Here is an 8440-nt window from a genome sequence, read left to right as displayed (position 1 = left end):
TTTTCTCTCTCAATTTGATACTTCGATATTTCAACGTTCAATTATTAATATTAATAAAATATGATGAATTACAATATACTACATGAAAACGTGTCAGTTAGCAAATACAGTTTAAAAACGTGAGGGAAATATTTTACAAACGATTACAAATGGTACATATGTTTAGAAAACGTATGTGAATCCAATATGTACTACTAGGGATATGTCTCAACTATAGATATAGAAAACAACAAATTAACATAAAACATTGACATAAAACATAACTGATTAAAAAAAAATATTTCCTATTCAAAATATCTGAATAATATTGATATTTATCACACAATTACCTGTGTAATAAATACTTACATTAGTAATACGTACTTAGTTAATTATATTAATCTCACTTCTTTTTTGAATATTTAAAACATCTGCACTTTGTTAACATGTACTTTTCGTTTTGTCTTTTTTTGGTATTTTTTGTTTTAATATTTTTTGTATAATTGATATTTATCACACAAATACTTGTGTAATAAATATATACATATACGTACTTGGTTAATTATATTGATTTCACTTCTTTTTTGAATATAATTAATTTAAAACATCTGCACTTTGTTTAAGTTAACATGTACTTTTTGTTATGTAGTTTTTGTTTTGATAATGTTTGTATTGGTTTTTCTTGTTTAGTACTTTTTGTTTTGGTATTTTTTATTTATTTTTATAATTAAAGTTTTGTTATCATTCAAAGATTGCGAAAATGTTTGATATATAAAATAATATAGCATATTATATATTTCATTCTTACTTATAGGTTCTCAACTAATCTTTTACTAGAAATTGGTTTTTTATGTATCTTAGAACGCTATTTCAAAAATATATTAGGTATAAATATATTAGGTATTGTTTTATATCCCGCACAAAACATATGGAAAATAGATCTCTGTCGAATTGGCTAAAAATTTAGTATAATGTAGTTCATTACGTCCTAATGAAAAGTGTCCATAGGCACAAAGTTCAAAAATGGACAGTTTACTAGTTACAGAGCATCAAATATCGGAGAAATAAGTTCAGCAATTCATAGTAGTCTTTATGTGTACGGTCATAATAGTGTCGTGTGTGTGTGTAGAGATATACAAAATCCCATTTCGATCTAACTAATCAACTAATTAACGTTAATTAAGCGATTACATAATAAAAAATAATTAAATATAAGGATAACTAAAGTTCGCATTATTTTTTGTTGTTATATATTTATAATTACGGGCTATAAAAACTTATAGCCTGTTTCGGGTTTGACCGTGTTTAAGCCCGGACTGCTGGATCACCCAGCGTGAGCGCTCTGAATATGTCACTTGGGACGTGACGCAGGATGAGCAGGATGGAGTCGAAATGACTGCCAGAGTATTAACAAACAAAAAAAAACTTTATTCTGACCGTCCGACAATAGCTAAGGTCGTCGCCAGTGTTTGCTTCAGTGGATGGCGTAAATTTCCGACATTGTCTTGAAATGGAAGCGCCGCAGTATAGAATCGGTCGTCGAGGGACGAGAGTCCGACGGGTGGAGATTGAGACTTGACAAAAGTTGCCGAACGAGAGTACGCGACGGAGACTGCTTTCCTCGAAAAAGCAGCTCCACTAAATAGCTGTTCGGATCGGTACACGGCGCTCGCTGATTAGCCGCTGTTTTAAATTTTGCCAGTTAAACGTGGTTATAATACAAATCGCAAACGGTTGCGATGTTTTGATTGTTTCGGTCGCTATTGTGCCGGCTGTTTCGCACCGCGAGACAACAGGCAGCCAGCTAGTAAAAACGCCGCGACAAACGCGATAACAATCGAGTGATTAAGCACCAAAATGATCATAGATTCTTCCAGAGAATTCTTTACGAGAATTCTCCGAAATATTATTCTGTCCGTTATCTCGAATACGAAACATAGCCATTTAATTTTTTTTATTCCAACTGAATATTGAAGAAAAATTGGTTATACACTCTATTACCGAGTAAACAACCACGCATTTTATTTGATTCGATCAGATCTTGTCCAACTTTAACCCCTTCCATACCATCTACCAGGTCCGACTCGACTACAGTCTGCAAAAAAAAGTCTAATGCGACGGAGCTCAAGCATATGCGAATGACACTGAAATAGCGCTCGAAGTTCTTCACTCTAAAGATGCGCGGAACGATCGTTCACTCAATGAACGAAATATAATAACGTTATTATGATGTTAATAATCTGACTTAAAGTTATTTAAAATAATGTGGCATTCAAAAACCTTTTACGTTGTTACGTTTGTGATAAAAAATTTTCCCCTTAACTAATGACTCGAATAGATGAAGATGAGAATCCCGACAAATGTGAAATTATTATTCGATGACGAGATGGATTTCACAGACTGCCTTTCGATGTAATATATCTCACTAGAATATGCGCTACTGTAATCAATTATTTCGCAACGAAATAGCTGCAATTGAATAAGATCCTACTTGCTTGCGACTTAATACATTGACACAGACTAAAAATAATATTTGTCTGCAATATTAATAATGATATACATAGAATATCAATCGAATACAAAGCTAATATTTTTATTTTACATATTTTGATTCCCAAAAATATTAAGTCATGTAGACGATTATTTAGATAATCGAGGCTTTATTTTCCAATCTTTATTATTTGGTTTACGTTTCGTTAACAGATCATACGTAATTAGAGGACCACAACTCCAAATATTTGGCAAGGACTTTGTAATGTGGCAAAAAATCTGACGAAAATTGATGCTGAAAATAATTTAAATGATGATGAATTTGAATGTTTTGCGAAACTTTATAACGAAACAATAATTTCAAGAAAAATTTGCTTATTACGATATAGTATCTTGTCAAAATGGTTGCAGATATGTTAGTAAAAAGGATCTATTGATATTCTTGTGGAAGATACGTCAGGCACTGTCTAATGCTTTTCTCAAAGTTGTGTTCCAATATCCAAGTGGACAAGCAACAAGTTTGGCTATTGCCACCGTCAGACAATCTTTAATGCAACGTTTTGTTCCTAGTAATATTGAATTCGACGCAATTACAAGGGAACATTATATCAAAAGACACATGACGGAGTTCGCTAACGCATTATATACTAATTATATAATAATTATATAAATATAGTAATTCAAAGCCACATATTCCCCGAGTAATTGCAACTATTGACGGTACTTACAGTTATATTCCAAAAAGTAATAATTTTAGAGCTCTCCGACAGTCGTACTGCATTCACACGGAGCGACATTTGCTCAAGTCCTGTTCTGATAGTTGCATCTGATGGCTATACATTCTGTCAAATAAATACCAGGAATTGTTCATTTCAGAAGCTCGCGTAAAAGGTATGAAAACAAATTTTTTGCTGTAAGTTGGTATCAATGTATCTAATTGTTACGTAAAGTTTTGGCGTCATCTGTCAACCAGTTTGTTTACAGCTGTTGATTTTGTTAGGCGACTTCAAGTGAACTCTGCGATTTTTAAAATAGATAAAAATATTGAACAAAGAGTTTGCTTCAAATCTTGTGTTGCTAACGAAATTTCTTGTGTTGAATCGTTGAAAATGTTGGAGAAGGCCTACGGTGAGTCAGCTTTATCGAAAACACGAGCATACGAGTGATACAAAACATTCAAAGAAGGCTGAGAAGTGGGTGAAGAATTGCCTCGTTCCGGCGACCTTCAACGTCTTCGACTGACGAAAACATCGACAAAGTGAAGGAAATGATGAAAATTGTTACTTAAGAGGGAAGATCACTATAGAAGGTCACAAAAATCAAATTTTTTTTGCTTTAATTAATAGTACTATATGTATAAAATATATTCCCAAAGTTTGGTTTTGAAATTCAAAATCTAAATGATCGTACAGGACTATTTCCCGCACGCAGGTACGAGAGCATGAGGCGAGGTCTGAGCGCACAGTGACTTGCAACGGTTTTGCTTCGAAAAATCCGTTTGAAAAAATGGAAAAAACCATTCTAAGAAAGATCTATTAGAAAGATGCTTAGTTGGGCACAATTTGCTAGTCGGTAAACCTATAAAATACATAACATTATTTATTTAAACAATTTTTTCGCATACATAAAGATGGATTTTTGTGAGTAAAAATCGAACTTTTAATTCAAGGGCTGCTTTTTTGTCAATTACAAAATTTCTTTTCAACTGTTTAGGTTCATCGACAAATTATGCCCATAAAAAGTAAAAAATGTTTTCTTATTTTGGTTTTAGACGAATATAACAAGAGCCAGAGTACACACCGTTTTGTGTCGACTCTGCCGCAACGTTCATATTTCGCAACGATGTGCGAATCGTACGTTCATATTTCTTTCACTACATTACAATTTATAAACATTTTTCTTAACTTAATAATATTTTTTTAATACTTTAATGTACAAGCAAAAACACTACAAAGTTGAGAAGCGATTGAATAAGTACATTCTTCAAAAGAAATTCATGAAAATTCCCTTATTTTTTACGTTCTATAGTGATCTCCCCCCTTAAGGCCTTATGCCACTGTAATTTTTTCAAAATATCAATTTTTTTTTCATTGGCTTAATTGATGGATAAACTATTCAAAAATGTAATAAAAATTGTTTTATACCATAGAAAAAATTTTATCAGTTCATTTAAACCATTTTATTGAACATAGTCACGACGTATGAAATTACGTATTTCGCGCGTTTTGCTTTTTTCATTGTCTCGATAAAAATGATACCCATATTTACGACGTGTGTTTGAAATATGATGATAGAGAGCGCTCGTAATTATTTTGCTCAAAAATTTTGCTACAGTTCGGGTGAAATTGCGCGGTAAACAGTTTAAAGCATAGAAATCAGATTAAACGAGATTATCTAAAAACTATGTTTTTCAAATTGGCTTGCAAGATAACTCTCTCAATTTTTATCCGATTGAGTTCAAATTTTAACTGTAGCTTCTTAATTAGATTTCGCAGAGAATGTCGTACGGATTTTGCCAAATATTAAAAATTATAAAAGTTATTAACAAAAAACTGTCATTTTTTTGCGAAAAAATCGACTGTTTTTTCAGAAGCTTGCCATTTTTTCAAAAATCAATATTTTCAAAATTCCGTACGACATTCTCTAGACATTTTCATGTAGTTTAAGAAGAATTTTTTTTTGCAGGATCAAAACTCTTCAAAATATTTTGCAAGCCCCGGAGCAACTTTTTAAAAACACGTTTTTTTGACAACGGTCGTGTGCCGCCATTTTTAAAAAATAAAAATTTGTACCTTAATACATATATAAACATGTGGTAAACTTTGTTTTATTAATAATATATTTTTTCCATCCAAAAAAAATACCAAAGAAGTAGTCGGTTTTCGGGTCTCTACAGTGGCATAAGGCCTTAAGTTTAAGAGAGATGGCTCAGGATCTGGACATGTCTCACGAATTCGTTCGTGACCATTTTAGGTCAGATTTGTGGAAGAATAATTCTTGGATTTTGTACCACGATAATGTGCCGTCCCACTCATCGACCCCTGTACGCGAATTTTTGACCAAAAACTCAACGAATATTATTTACCAAGCACGGTATTCGCCAAATATGGCCCTGTGTGACATTTTCCTGTTCCCAAAACTAAAATTACCACTTCGTGGAAGACATTTTGAGTCCATTGAAGCCATAAAATAAAAGGAGCTGCAAGTCATGCGAAAGTACTTATAAGAAGTGTTTCGACGACTAGATTATTCGTTGGCATAAGTGTATCACATCAAATGGGACCTATTTTGAAGACGACAAAATAAATTTGGATGATTAAACCAATATTTTGTGTTTTATTAAACAATTTCCGGTATTTATTTAACAGAATGTATACTCAATATTCAAGAACGTATTTCTTTGATAACTGGAATAATGATGCTGCTATTCTGTAAAATGAATTTGTAAGAGATAAAATGACAAGGTGGTTCCAGGAAAATGATATCGTTATAATGGATAGGAGATACCGTTATGATGGATAGATGCTACAGAGCTACTAGCCCGTTTAGATATTCGAAAATACCGGCGCCTCTTGAAGTAGACGAGTGTCAACTATTTACAGAGGATGCTAATGATTCGCGTTTAGTTACAAAATCAAGATAGATACAAGTTAAAAACGGGCACATTAAATCCATGTTCAAGTTCTTTCAGTAAATTATACACAGCATTTTCCATATCTGGGAGATTTTTACCAGATAGCTGGAACTATTATTAATAAATACCACCCTCGCACTCTCATGGAAAAGTCAATGGTGAGTTGCCCCAATAATAACTTGAGAAAGCGAAAGAACCAAACGTTGTCCAAGCGCTGGTTGAAATTGAAAAGCTCAACCAAGAGTATTCAAAGGTGGATACGTTTGAATGCTGAGAGTTGCATGAGAGTTAGAGTTTTTTCACGATTCCGCAACGCAACAAAATATCAACTATGGATTTCATATTGACCGACTGATAATGAAGTGGATAATAGCATGGATAATGACAAACATACTTCCATACAAGAGTATTACTGTACGTGTAAATCTGGCGCTCAAACTCTCAATACTTGCGCCCACATTGCCCACATTGTCATATGGTTTATGAAGTACACACGACACCAACCAAACATTCGCTACTCCTCAACAAAATTAATTAAATATATGACACAGCAAATAGACAGCAACAGCAGAATATAAATATTGTACCAGAAATCATTGAAGTCGTTTAAATACATCGATTGGTTCTTTTTATTTCGATTACGCAAATAGTTTACAATTAGATTAGTCATATGTCCAAATTATTCAACCCTTTTCAGAGCCAAATGATGTGCAAAATTTGAATATCCGAATGGTGAAACCTCCTCGTGGTGCATATTGAGTAACGCTGATGCCAACGGTAATTGCTTAACTAACGTGAATTAATGACTTACGTATGTTTCATTATGAAAAATTTAAACATTCATAGAATTCAAACGATTAAAACGGAACATTTTATGCTCACAATTTTATACCTATACGCACGCACGCACGCACGCACGCACGCACGCACACACGACACTATCATGTACTCGTACACATAAAGACTATCATAAGTCGCTAAGCCCATTTCTCCAATGTTTGACGTTCTGTAACTCAGAAACTATCCATTTTTGGATTTTGTGCCTACACACTTTTTATCAGGATTTTTATGAACTACGTTATATTAAATTTTCAGCCATTTTGACAGAAATCCAGTTTCCACATGTTTTGTGCGGGGTTCTTTATTAACTGATTGTATATAACTTGTTACTTCTTCGACTATAAACTTTTTCATTTTTATTAATAACTGAAATAAATAAAAGTTCATTTGTTCATTTGTTTGTATTATAGCTATTATATCATGTAATATACTTTTACTTAACTTATGCATGATACTTACTAAAATGTTACTAAATTTAATAGAATACTATATTTCACTGCAAAGATGGACAGTTTTCTTAAAGCCTAAAATTTTTGGTAGGTGTTCCAAAGTATACGTTAAATTGCTGTACCTTGTAACAAAATTTCTAATTTCTTAAAATTATTATATTTCCCTATCAGATTACAATAAAAATGTCTTTTAAGAAGCTTAAATGCATGTACAGTTTAATAATATATTTTTTCAGGTTTTTAAAAATCAAATTTATGGTTCAGAGAGAAAAATCAAAATCTCAAAATTGTCCGAAGATACAGCAATCCTCTACTTGAATTAAAAGAACCACCTTGTATATTTAATGAAACCTAACACAATATAATTAAAAGTACACATAGACTTATACAATTCATAATCTAACCTAACTTGTAAATTCTGACAAACCGTTAATTTAAGTTTTTAATGATAAACAACAAATTATTTAAAAAAAATGATTAAAATTGTGAAAAAATTATGAAAAAATAAAACACATAATTTATTGACACATAAAATACATTTTATAGTATATAGTATGACATATAACACAAAATTAGCTGTTGGAAAGCATCACATATAAGCAGGGCATAAACTCAGCGTGTACATATAACATGCGCACATAGTGTGCGCATAGTGTTCACAGCTTATTCCAAAAAATGTGATTTAGGAAAATAAATGTTATATGTGAATAAATTCGGTACCAAATATTCTTCAATTTTTGTTCTAACAGATACTTCTAAATTTGCAAAAAAGTTATTGTAAAATCTGCATATACATTTGTAAAGTGCATAAATTAACATAACACCGTTTTGTCTGAAATTTTTATACAGGGTGTCCCGAAACTATCGGATATTATTTTAATGGCAGATTCTTTAGAACATTTTAAACGAAAACTTTCATACAAAAATGTCGAGGCTATAATAGTTTTTAAACGGGAAGCGATCATATTTCACCAATAACAGGGCTGAGATTTCGCGCGCTTAAGCACGTGGAAATGACAAGTGATAAAGTTGCTCCTATAAATGTTAT

At 32.2% G+C, this 8440-nt stretch overlaps 1 protein-coding gene across 2 annotated transcripts in view; it reads right to left on the bottom strand.

Annotated features, from left to right (window-relative positions):
- LOC116846848 (septin-1) overlaps positions 1 to 8440 on the bottom strand; it is a 73080-nt gene that overhangs the window by 39920 nt on the left and 24720 nt on the right. The window lies entirely within an intron of this gene.

The sequence above is a fragment of the Odontomachus brunneus genome, unplaced genomic scaffold (genome assembly GCF_010583005.1).
Source record: "Odontomachus brunneus isolate Ranch 3 - 2012 unplaced genomic scaffold, Obru_v1 Obru_scaffold_070, whole genome shotgun sequence".
In the NCBI taxonomy this organism is placed as follows: Eukaryota; Metazoa; Arthropoda; class Insecta; order Hymenoptera; family Formicidae; genus Odontomachus; species Odontomachus brunneus.
Note: the sequence above shows the minus strand (reverse complement) of the source record. Positions and strands in the feature narration are given on the sequence as shown.